Here is a 12,659-nt window from a genome sequence, read left to right on the forward strand (position 1 = left end):
AGCTGCCATGAAACCCACCTGGTCTTCAATCTCCTGAAGATAAAGTGAAGAGTGAGAGCAAAATAGCCTCAGAGGCCTTTTTCAGCTTCTAAGCTCTCTAAGATACCTTTCTGCTCTAAAATGTCTTTTGTCTCTTTCAAAGAATTTTAATTTTGGAAGGGCAAGCTAACTCAGGAATGAACTATATTTAGAAGAATACAGTTTTGTCGTTATCACTCAGAGAATATGTGTTTCCTGGTGTACCATAGTGGACTGAATATAGGTTACTTGCAAATATAGGCTATGCCTCTAAAATGAGATCTCTGGGAAGAAAAAAACTCAGGGGGTTCTTAAAGGTACCAGCAATTATGGGATGTGCTCAAGGTTTAGATGAGAAAGATCCGAGAGTGAAGAACAGCCTGTTTAAACCCATCAAGTAGAGAGAGCTAAATTGTAGCTTTTCTCCCTTCCTTTGTGAATAAATCCTTGCAAAGCTCACTTGGACCATGATGTGTGAAACAGGGGAACATGGAAGGAGAGAGGGATGCTGAGGAAGAGGTACTAGATGGAAGTTATGGTGGATACAGCATGTTTTCAAGGGACTTACGGTCTAATAGAAGGGGGCCATTCAAGCACACAAGTGTCGCCAGTCATCAGGAGCTTTGTTTACTGCTTGACTCTGATAACACTGGAGCAAAGAGTGAAGCTGACACTCTGCTTTCATTCAAATCCAATTCATGCGCAAGTCAAGACATCACCCTTGGGAGCTCATTGGTTCTCTTCAAGAACAAAGGATGGGCAGCAACAACTATAATAAAAAAAAAGTGAGACAAAAGTGGAGGAGAGAGCAGGGCGAAATGCAATGAGAAATGTGAGCAGGGATGGTGACTTTCATCTGGGAAGAGGGATGGGATAGGAAGCAGCTGCTGACCCACTAGGAGGAAGCTGGTACTTATGGCACTGGGGTGGGGAAGAGGTTTCCAGCAAGGACATAAGGAGAACAGGGAGTGACTGTCCCATGAGATGGAGAAGATGAGAGGGCAACTCCCATGGAATATAAAAGGAGGCTCCTAAAATTAGAGAAATCCTTGAATGCTAGGCTTTATACTTTATTAGGTAGGCAATGAGGAACCGGTGAAAGAACCGATGTAGAAGAATGACCCAATCAGACATGATTAGGAAGATTTCTCAGTGGGAGATGAATTGGAAAGGAGATAGAAGGGAGGTAGGAAGCTGACACAGTTAAGAAGAAAGAGGACTAGATTAGGAACTGGAAAACTGCACTGTGTAACCTTACTCAAGTTATCACCAGTCTCTGTGATTCAAGAGTTTTCAAATGTTCATAGAAGTTGGACTCAGAAATTCTTAATCATAGATCCCTTTGGCAGTCTGGTGAAACCTATGAGCCTCTTTTCAGAATAATATTTATAAATGAATAAAATATCTAGGATTGCAAAGAAAATTGAAATACCCAAAATATTTTTCTTTAAAAAACAAGTTTATGGGCAATAGGCTAAGAACCCTTATGCTAAAATCTTATTTCCAAACCCCGCTGCATACTAACTATTTAATGTTCTAAATTCTAGGATTGTAACTAACAGCTTTGGCTTTTTAAATTCTCAGTTTCAGAGCCATAACAAGGAATTTTTCACTTGGAGCAGACAAGTATCACCAACGGAATCTAGTGCAAGAAGCCTGAGTGATCTTGGGTAGGATAAGGGATAGATAGGAGGGGTTGGTGTGCAGGTAGAAACTCTGGGAAGCAGTTACGTGGTTCAGAAGGTAGAGGACTGGGCCTGTAGGCTGAAAGAGCAGAGTTCAAATACAGCTTCAGATGCTTACTAGCTATGTGGCTCTGAAGATGGCACTTGACCTCTAATTGCCTCAGTTTCTTCATCTGCAAAATAAAAATAATAATAGCACCCATCTCCCAGAGTTATTGTGAGGATCAAGTGAAGTAATAATTGTAAAGCACTTAGCACTGTGTGGCAAATAAACACTATATAAGTGTTTGCTAGCATTATTATTACTAGTATTACTATTGGAAGCTGAGGGATGGATCAGAGGAAGATCTCATGCTAATGCTCTTCTTGGTAGTTTCCTTCTTTTATAAAGCTTTTTATTTTCTAAACATACTCATAGTTTTCAACAAGCATCCTTGCAAAACCTAATTTTTTTCTCCCTCCCTTCCCACCATCTCCTCCCTAGAAAGTAATCCAATATATGTTAAACATATTAGCTTCCTACTTTCTATATATGTTGCTGAAGGATGGCAAGTCCTATCAGTGCCTCCTACATTTGGCACCCCAGAGCTAAGCCCCCATTACCCAGTCCTATTTAAGGCTCTGAAAAAAAGGAAACTTCTCTATTTTAATATCTTCTGCAGCTTTACCATTTTGCTTCCCAAATCCAAATATTCTATGTTCTAATGTCACTTACAGCTCCAATATTCCATGTTCCTGTGTTCTCCAGAAATAAAAAAATAATAATAAAACTACCCAACAAACAAAAAGCCCTATAAGTCTGTAAGTCTGGTAGGGAGGTTACCACAATAGTCCGGGCAGAAAGGGATGAGAGCCTGAGAAGGGTGGTGACCACCCACCCACTCACTCACTGCCTGGAGAAGCCCCTGGGGGAGCCTGTGGTTCTGATGGGCCCTGTGGCTCTGGCCTGTAAAGACTTGTCGTTATATCTTATTCATCTGGAAAATAATTTCCGGCCCCATGGAAAACCATGGCTTCCTCCCTGGCAAAATGATCGTCAGCATCGCAGCCGCTGACACTCTGGAACATGATTCACTTGGATGGTTACTGACTGCACATCCAATTCATTTCTTCTCGGGAGCACCGAGTTATTATCTGAAATGCACAAGGTGTCTGGGGGTAACATATGATCAGCGAGGGACGCTTCTGACGGCTTGAAAAGCAATCAATAAAGATTGTCTGCAGCAGTTTCCTGGGCCAGGGAACTTGGTGGTGAAATGAAGTGGTGGAGATTAACTGGGGGGCAGAAGGTGGAGAAGGGGGGCTGTGCCCAGCAAAACCACCCAGGGTTTTAATTAAAGTGCCTAAGCTGCTCCTGTCAACCAGGAGTCTTTTGTCCCTTTCCCCTGGGTCAAGCTGGGCTTGGTTCTGCCAGTGCTGGACATCCCCTTATGCAAGGGAGAAGGGCCAGAGAGGAGTCGGGCTGCAGGAAGATACGAGTAGAGAGGGAAGGGGCCAGAGAACTTAGAAATGAAAACATCTTTGGATGATGAGTTAACTCCTGGGAAGGAAAAGAGACTTGTGGAAGGCAGCATATAAAAGTACAACTTGAGAGCTCTTTCTGCCCCTCCGCTTCCAATTTCTCAGCCTTGAGTTCCATGCTGCCTCAGTTGGTACAATTGTTGGCATCCAGGAAAAGGAAACCGAGGTAGTCTGGGGTCTGGGTGGCAGAGCTGCCCCTGTGGCCTCTCCAAGTCTCCTGAACCCTGGGGCAGGATCTCCTGATACTATGGGGAGGATAGTGGAGAAATAGGATGTGTCCTCAGAGGTAACGCCCCTGTCCCTCAAAACCCTCCTTGGGTAAAGAAATGGTTCAGGATGATTACTTCTCCCCAAGAGACAGGTTGTCCAGGGAAGATGCAGGAAGCAGAGTCCTAGGAGAGCTCAGGTCTGCACAGGGCACGGCTGACCATTCTTTAGGATTGAGTGGGGTTATCAAAAGCCATGGGGGGCATATTCAAGGCCAAAGTGGCTAGCTTCTCCCCCTTCTTTTTTCTTCAAAACCCTTTAAGTCCTCACATCCACTCACCCTCAGTTTCCATCTTCCTTCCTTGGATAGCGCCAAGGCCCAGGGCAGAGCTCTGCTAATGACGGGTGGGACAGTCAGGGAACCTAGAAAACTCCCAGAAAAATGTCACCTACTGGCACCTAACACAGCTTACCTTGTCCCTTTTCTCATCTTCAGTTTCTAAACAGAGGTGTGGAATCCTAGAAATTCAATGCTGCAGGAACCTTAGAACAAAGAAATAAAAAGTTGGAAAGGATATTAGAACATAGATTATACTGTTAGACCTTGTGGGGCTTAAGAACATAGAATGCGGGAATATGGAACATGAAATATTAGAACATAGAAGAGTAGAACTAACCTTAGAATATATAATATTCTAGCTAAAGGGACTTTAGTCCAACTTCCCCCTTTTATAGAGTAGGAAACTCATGCCTGGAAATATGAAGCTACTCACTCAAGACCAAACAGTAAAGGTAGAGCCCAGTTTTGAACCTGGGTCCATTGAGTCCAAAGCCAAATGCACTTTCTACTACCTCACAAAGTTGATAAAACCCTCTTTATCACAGCGTGCCCCATGGCCCTGTGGGGGTCACCAGGCATCAGCTTGCTCCTCCAGGGTGACTGCCTCTCAGTTTAATAAGAAATGTATAAAAATAATAACAAGGGAAACACATGTATATTATTTTTCAAGTGTAGGCCTAGCAGCTCCCTGTTATTTCAGCAGGCGTTCTAGGGGGAGCGTCCGTGGAGCACATTACCAGTAATTTAAAGTTGCCGTGTGTATTGATTATTTATGCTGGTACATAAAGCCTGCTCTCTCTGTGCCCAGCTCCAGCCTTGATAAACTGTGTATGTTAAATTACCATCGCCAAATGTGGGCGCAGAATCTCTAGGCGAATGTTGTGGGGTTTTTTAATATATAGAGAGAGATAGATCCCCTCTTTGTCGGGGACTTGCCGGGTGCCTCTCTAAATCACGCTGCCCGTATGAATAATAAATAAGGACGACTCATATCCTTAATATTATTCTCATGTCTTATTAAACTAATATTTCAAAAAACTTTTATTCCCCGTCTGGTTGCAGGTCAGGAACAAAGCCCCAGCTATGCCCACTCGGGTTGTAGAAGCCTTGGGGAAAACTAACCCTGGTACAGGTCAGGTAAGGGGGTAAGGGGAGATTTGGCATATTGGGGGGCTATTTTGGTCCTCCCCCCGAGCTATTCTTCATTGTGTACCCCTTTTCCAAGGTCAGGCACCAAATATGGAAAAGGGAAGGGAGAGAGAAAAAAGAAAGAAGGGAAAAAGAAGGAAGGGAAGAGAAAGGAAGAAAGAAGAAAGGAAAGAGAAGGAAGGAAGAAAGGGAGAGGGAGGGAAGGGGAGAGAGAGGAAAGAGAGAGAGAGAGAAGGAGAGAGAGAAGGAGAAAGAGAGAGAGAGAGAGGGAGAGGAGAGAGAAGAAGAGAGAGAGGAGAGAGGGGGAGGGACAGAAGAAGAAGGGGAAGGGAGGGAAAGAGGGGGAAGAGAGAAGGGGGAAAGGGGAGAGGGGAGGGAGAGAAAAGGAAAAACAGGGAAGGGATGAGTTAAGAAAAGAAGGGAGGATGGAGGCAGGGAAGGAAAAAGAGAGGGAGGGAAGTAGGGAAGCGAGGGAGGGAGGGAAGCAGCGAAGGGAGGGAGGGAGGCAGGGAAGGGAGGGAGAGAGGGAAGGAAGGGAGGAAGGCAGGCAAGCAATAAAGGAAGGGGAGGGAGGGAGGGCAGGAAGGAAGGGAGAGGCAGGGAAAGAAGAGAAGGAGGGAAGCAGGGAAGGAAGGGATGGAGGGAAAGTAGGGAGGGAGGGAGGGAGAAGAGAAGGCAAAAAGTTCAAGATGGGAGAAGGAAAACAGGAAGGAAGGTGAAAAGGAAAGAAAGGAGAAAAGGAATTGGGAATAAGGAAGAATGAAGGAAAAGAAAGGAGAGAGTAAAGAGAAAAGACAAAAAGAAAGAGGGAAGGAGAAAGAAAGATATACAGGAAGGAAATTAAAAAGGTAGAAAAAAAAAGGGTCAAGGAAGGGAGAAATGAGGGAGAAAGATGGAGCTATTTTTCCCAAAGCACCTTTATCCCTTCCTTCCCTGCTCTTGATGCTATTAAGCTGATTTCTCTGGAGAAAGCAAAACCAGCCCTCAAAGGGGTCCTGTTTACAGTCTTGGATGTTGACTCACCAGGAAATGGAGGACAGGCAGGGTGGAGGATAGGAGTCTGAGATCTAACTGATCTACCATTAACTTGCTGCATGACCCTGGACAAATCATTTAGTCTCTCTGAGGCCCAGTATCCTCAAATATAAAGTAAAGAACTTGCAGAGAGACCCCTGCGGAGGATACAGGGTATCTCCAGAGGCTCTAATTCAAATTGTTGCTAATCTGGGTTAGTCCCTTTCCTTCTCCAGGCCCAATCTGTAAAATGAAGAAATTGAAATGCTTCTTCCCTAAGCTTTCTTCCAGCTTTCACATTCTCATTGGTGTGATTCATAATAGTTAATCAGGCAGAGTGATAAGAGCAATGGATTTGGAGGCAGAAGAACTGGATTCCAATTCTGTCTCTATCACTGAGTCAATGTGTAAATAATTTAAGAAAAATGCATAAACATGTACTAGTTTCCTCAGGTATGCTAGAACATGCTTATGACCACATGTACAAACACCAGCATTCATAAACAAATTCCAAACTTTACTCCAACTTCTTTTCACTGGGACTGGGAAGGACAAGACTCAGCATCCTTCCACATGGCCATCCTTCTGCAGGGTGTCCCAAAGTCTTAGGGCAGCTTCCAGTTATTAAAGTACTATTGAATTGTATTGATAACTAATTATAATTTATACTTATACTATTTTGGTTGAAGTCATGAAATGTAATTGTACTATGTGCAACTAGGTGGTGCAGAGGATGAGTGTTGGACCTGGAGTCTGAAAGACTAATCCTCCCAAGTTCAAATCTGGCCTCAAATACTTGCTAGATGTGTGACCCCCTGGGAAGGTCACTTAATTCTGTTTGTCCCAATTTCCTCATCTGTAAAATAAGCTGGAGAAAGGGATGGCAAACCAGTTTTTTTTTTTTTTTGCTAAGATACAAATGGGGTCACAGAGTTAAACATGACTAAAATAAGTGAGTAATAATTATATCATTAACCTATTAAAGCGTAAAACTACACAAAAATTTTGGGAACCTTGTATCTGAAGATAGTGCTTCAACTTCTCTTGTGAAGGTATATTTAACCACAAGTGAGGAACTGTGTATTTGTACAGCTGGACTTACATGTAAATATGTTTGTGTACATGCATGAGTACTTGTATATGAAGTCCTTTCCTAGATGTGCATGTTCTTATGTTATCTCTTCATTCCTAGAAGCTACGCCCTTGAGAAGTAGCCCTACATCACATTCCAGCTTTGTTTTATGATATGTGAATTCGGGGTGTATGTTTGTTGGTCACCCAGATCATACTGCTCCTTTTTTTCCACAAAAAAACCTGTTCTCTACCAATCCACCCCCCCATCTTGGACTTAGGAAGTAGATTTTTGGAATTCAAATAAAAGGCTTTCTATTTATCCCTATCTCATCTTATTAGAGTCAACCTAATTTTATAGCCCAATGAGATCTCACTGGTTTGTGACTCTGTCATCCTGTGTGTTATCTTTCTCTCCCAGCTTTGTGTCATTTGCAGAATTAATAAGTATTCCATCTAGAGTTTTATCCAAATCACTAATGATGTTAACGGGCACAAGGACAAGCACAGCTTTCTAGGCACTCCATTGAAGACTTCCTTCTATATTGACTTTGAGTTATTAATGATTCCTCTTTGAATCTTGCAGCTCAAACATGAGTCCCTCTAATTTTCTACCATCAGTTCAGAGGTCCACAAACTATGGTCTGTTACCTATTTTTGTATAGCCAGCGAGTTAAGAATAATATTTACATTTTAAAATATGAAACTATCCGGTGGCCCATATTTAGCCTGTCCGTCCCTAGTTTGCCAGCCCCTGAAGTCTGTGCCTCTTCAATGAGGTGTCTAGCCATCCTCCTCCTGACAGATGCCACTTTCCCTCCAGACCTATAAAATCACCTAGTCTTCTCGGGTCAGCTCAGGTGTACAAATTCTGTCACCAATGTGGTGCCGCCTGTCTAGCAGTGGGACGGACCAACTCAGTGCATTTCCCCCTTACTGGAGCCTGGAGAAACATTTGTCAGGGATATCATAGAGGGGGTTCTGCTTCAGTAATGGATTGCTCACCCTCTGAGGTCCCTTCCAGCTTGATTTTATGAATTTTAATGAATGCCTAAGACCATATGAAGGAGCAGAGAGGGTAGAACGTCAAGGCATCTTAACACATGTGTTAAGCACTTTAAGGATTTCAAAGTAGTTACTTCACAAAGTGTTTTTCTCTTGAATTGGGAATAAAAGCATTATTAACCTCAAATTACAGATAAGGAAACTGAGGTTTAGAGACAAAGGCAGCATAGTGTAATGGAAAGAACAGTGAACTTGGAGTCAAAGGCCTGGGTTTTTTTGATTTCTGATTTGTCTGCTTTTTAAAGAGGAAAAAGAATATCGTGGGGGAAAGACTCCTGGATCTGCTACATCTCTGTAAAATCTAATCTGGAGTAAATAACAAACAAAAAACAAAATAAAAAACTGAGTTTAAATTCTGAATCTGCTACTTATTATTGTGTGACCTTGGATGAAGCAATTCTCTTGACATCAGTTTCCTCCTCTGTAAAAATGAGTGGATTGGACTTTATAAAATCCCTTTCTGTCCTACAATCTATAAATCTGTCAGAGGCAAAGTAACTTGCTTTTATTAACATATCTAAGACTCAAACATCATTGTTTTTGTTTTTATCCTCTTCCTCCTCTTCTTTCTTCTTCTTCTACCATGGCCACCGCCACAGCTCCCCAAGAAAAATGAACCAGATTTAGAGGGCCCTCATTCCTAGGAAGCGAGTCCCCAATGATGGGTGACTAGGCAATGATGGGCTTAGAAGCAGAGCCTGCTTGAGAAGTTAAGATGGGGGCCTTCCTTCCTCACAGAGCTAGTAGCCAAGCCTAACTCCTTCTGTCAGCCCCTCTTCCCTACCAAAGCCTGAGCTGCTTAGGGATAGGATCCATCCTGAAGAGGAAGCTACCTTACCAGAGCATCATCCTGCCCACTGTAGAGAAGAGTCAACCCTGGACTCTCCTCTCCCCCAGGCAAGCAGGAGTGGACCCCTAACCTTGTTGAGATAGGCAGAGAGCAGGGTGTAGCTAGATTAACAGCTATCAGGAAGATGAGGGAGAGGCCAGACCTCCAACAGAGTGTAGTCCTGAGGGGAGGGACACTTCTAAGGGAAATGGAGGTTTGGGAGGCTTAGGACTCCAAGGGGGTATCTCCTCATTTAGATTTTCTTTCTCTCTTGCTCATAGCAGTGCTGGGTACAGACATGTTCTCCATAATAAGGGAAAGAAAAGAAAGAGAAGGAAGGAGAGGGAGATAGGGGAATGGAAGGAGAACAAGACCAAACATAAGGTAAATTTTGTAGGTCTCATATGTTCTACTCTCTGTCTCATATCTCCTTCCTTTGTCTCTCAGAGGCTTTCTACTCTGCTGCTCCCTCCCTGCCCTCTCTTTCCCTCTTCTCTATTTCTTTCCTCTTGTCTTCCCGCCCCCCCAAAGTATATTTTACTGCTGCTCTTTTATTTTCTTTTCTCAATGACTCCCTTTACAAATCCCTCCCTGGTAACAACAAAAATAAGTTCTCCAAAACAAACCAGAGGTCCTTTTTTCCTTCTTATCTTTCTCCTGCTCTTTCTTCTTCCCTCTATGTACCATTTTCTTTCTCTTTCCTCATCACTCTCTCTTTCTTCCTTTCTCTTCTTCTCCTACCTCCTTCTCTGTCTAGATTGCTCTTCCTCTTTTCCTTCTTCTTTTTCTCTTTTTGTGCTGTCTCTCTACTTTTTTCCCTCTTTCTCCTTTTCTCTCTCTGCCATTCCTGTCTGGCTCTCCCTTTCTCTGTATGTTTCTCTCTGATTATATATATATATATATATATATATATATATATATATATATATATGTTTGTCTCTCTCTCCTTTCACTTCTTCCCTTTCTCTAGCAGACCTATATTGCCCATTTCTATCTGGTGCAATGATTGCAAAGCATACTTCTCGTTCCCTGAGAAAGGAGTTGGGGGTAATTCCTGCCCAGATCTTGGGTTTCAGGAAAAGCAGGAAGCTTCCTGGAGCAGGAGGTTTCCTGGGGTATGGAGGCTTCAGGAAAAGCCTCCATACCCAGAGCTTGGAATGGTGCCAGTCCCTGAATGGGCTCTCATCTCTTCACAGCCCCCAGAACTGTCCCACTTCTAAACTGCATTCTCTTCCTCCTGATGTCTTTCCTGTTCACGCAACATAAAAATGTCACTTGTTTTTATAACCCAAAGGACTGGGGCTCCTCCTGTTATCTCATTTTATGAACCAATGTATTAGTGGGACAAGAACAGCCAGGTGGGGTTGGAGGCCATTCACCTGTGACCCTTTTTCTGCAAATGCCCTAATTATTTATTGCCTGGTGACAATCCTGTTTTCATAAATTAGCCACCATTCCTGGAACCACCCTTGGGTCCTGAATCAATACTTTGAAGTCCATCTAATGCCCAATCATTAACAGCAGCATTGAAGGCAGGGGCACAGATGCACTAAGAAAGTAGCTAGCCAAAGGAATAGATTAGTTGATCAGTGGAATAGATTAGGTTCAAGGGATAAAACAGTCAACAAATATAGCAACCTAGTCTTTGACAAACCCAAAGATCCCAGCTTTTGGGATAAGAACTTACTGTTTGATAAAAATTGCTGGGAAAATTGGAAACTAATATGGCAGAAACTAGGCATTGATCCATACTTAACGCCGTACACCAAGATAAGGTCAAAATGGGTTCATGACCTAGGCATAAAGAATGAAATTAATAAATTAGAGGAACATAGGATAGTTTACCTCTCAGACCTGTGGAAGGGGAAGGTCTTTATGACCAAAGCAGAACTAGAGATCATTACTGATCACAAAATAGAAAATTTCGATTATACCAAACTGAAAAGTTTTTGTACAAACAAAACTAATGCAGACAAGATTAGAAGGGAAGCAATAAACTGGGAAAATATTTTTACAGTCAAAGGGTTCTGATAAAGGCCTCATTTCCAAAATATATAGAGAATTAACTCTAATTTATAAAAAATCAAGCCATTCTCCAATTGAAAAATGGTCAAAGGATATGAACAGACAATTCTCAGATGAAGAAATTGAAACTATTTCTAGTCATATGAAAAGATGCTCCAAGTCATTATTAATCAGAGAAATGCAAATTAAGACAACTCTAAGATACCACTACACACCTGTCAGATTGGCTAAGATGACAGGAAAAAATAATGATGATTGTTGGAGGGGATGTGGGAAAACTGGGACATTGATGCATTGTTGGTGGAGTTGTGAACGAATCCAACCATTTTGGAGAGTAGTTTGGAACTATGCTCAAAAAGTTATCAAACTGTGCATACCCTTTGATCCAGCAGTGTTACTACTGGGATTATATCCCAAAGAGATTATAAAGAAGGGAAAGGGACCTGTATGTGCACGAATGTTTGTGGCAGCCCTTTTTGTAGTGGCTAGAAACTGGAAACTGAATGGATGTCCATCAGTTGGAGAATGGCTGAATAAATTGTGGTATATGAATATTATGGAATATTACTGTTCTGTAAGAAATGACCAACAGGATGATTTCAGAAAGGCCTGGAGAGACTTACACGAACTGATGCTGAGTGAAATGAGCAGGACCAGGAGATCATTATATACTTCAACAACAATACTATATGATGACCAGTTCTGATGGACCAGGCCATCCTCAGCAACGAGATCAACCAAATCATTTCTAATGGAGCAGTAATGAACTGAACTAGCTATGCCCAGAAAAAGAACTCTGGGAGATGACTAAAAACCATTACATTGAATTCCCAATCCCTATATTTATGCACACCTGCATTTTTGATTTCCTTCACAAGCTAATTGTACAATATTTCAGAGTCTGATTCTTTTTGTACAGCAAAATAACTTTTTGGTCAGGTATACTTATTGTGTATCTAATTTATATTTTAATATATTTAACATCTACTGGTCATCCTGCCATCTAGGGGAGGGGGTGGGGATGGGGGTAACAGGTGAAAAATTGGAACAAGAGGTTTGGCAATTGTTAATGCTGTAAAGTTACCCATGTATATATCCTGTAAATAAAAGGCTATTAAATAAAAAAAAATAAAACAAGTACTCATAAATTAAAAAAAAAAAAAAGAAAGTAGCTAGCCAGTCCCAGAGAGCCAGAGGCCACGCAGAGGGGCATGGTGGAGGGGAGGACCTAAAGAGGCAGCTCTGGTACAATCTGAAGTACCCTGGGCATAATTCACAGTTCTGAGGTGCCGTTTCCTCCCAATACCCTAAGAAGATGTAGATATTATTTCCCGCATTTATAGATGAGAAAATCAAGGTCAAGAACTGGCCAAGACATTGCCTACTGTCACTCAGACAGCAGCGGGACAGCACTGCTACTGAATCTTGGTCCTGGGTGCCAGGACCAATGATGGTTCAAGTCCCAGCTCCTCCTCTCATGTGTGACCCTGGGTAAATCATTGCACTTCTCAGTCCCATCCTTCCTGTCTGCAAACATGGAGCTAGTGAGAGCTGTCCCAGAGTGCTAAGAGGAAAGCATGCTGTGAACTATGAAGTTCCAGAGAAATACACGCTACTATTCCGAGGGAGGGGAGGGAGAAATGTAGCAGAGAGAAGGCATACCAGGGCCAGAAGTAACTGGCACTGAGAAGAAGGAGGGACTATGGGGGTAAGAGGACTGAGTCTGGAGCTTAGG

General features: G+C 42.6%; 1 long non-coding RNA gene across 2 annotated transcripts in view; it reads right to left on the reverse strand.

The window, feature by feature from the left end:
* The window catches only part of LOC116421161, a 58,032-nt gene that overhangs the window by 21,264 nt on the left and 24,109 nt on the right, over nucleotides 1–12,659 (reverse strand). Inside the window, exons 3-4 of one of the 2 annotated variants that reach the window (XR_004231466.1) lie at nucleotides 3,905–3,974; nucleotides 1,821–1,876 (exon numbers count right to left, since the gene is read on the reverse strand). This is a non-coding gene — a long non-coding RNA (uncharacterized LOC116421161). Of the gene's footprint in view, nucleotides 1–1,820; nucleotides 1,877–3,904; nucleotides 3,975–12,659 lie in introns of those variants that run through there. The other variant, XR_004231467.1, reaches the window with a different exon arrangement.

Source organism: Sarcophilus harrisii, chromosome 2 (genome assembly GCF_902635505.1).
Source record: "Sarcophilus harrisii chromosome 2, mSarHar1.11, whole genome shotgun sequence".
NCBI lineage: Eukaryota > Metazoa > Chordata > Mammalia > Dasyuromorphia > Dasyuridae > Sarcophilus > Sarcophilus harrisii.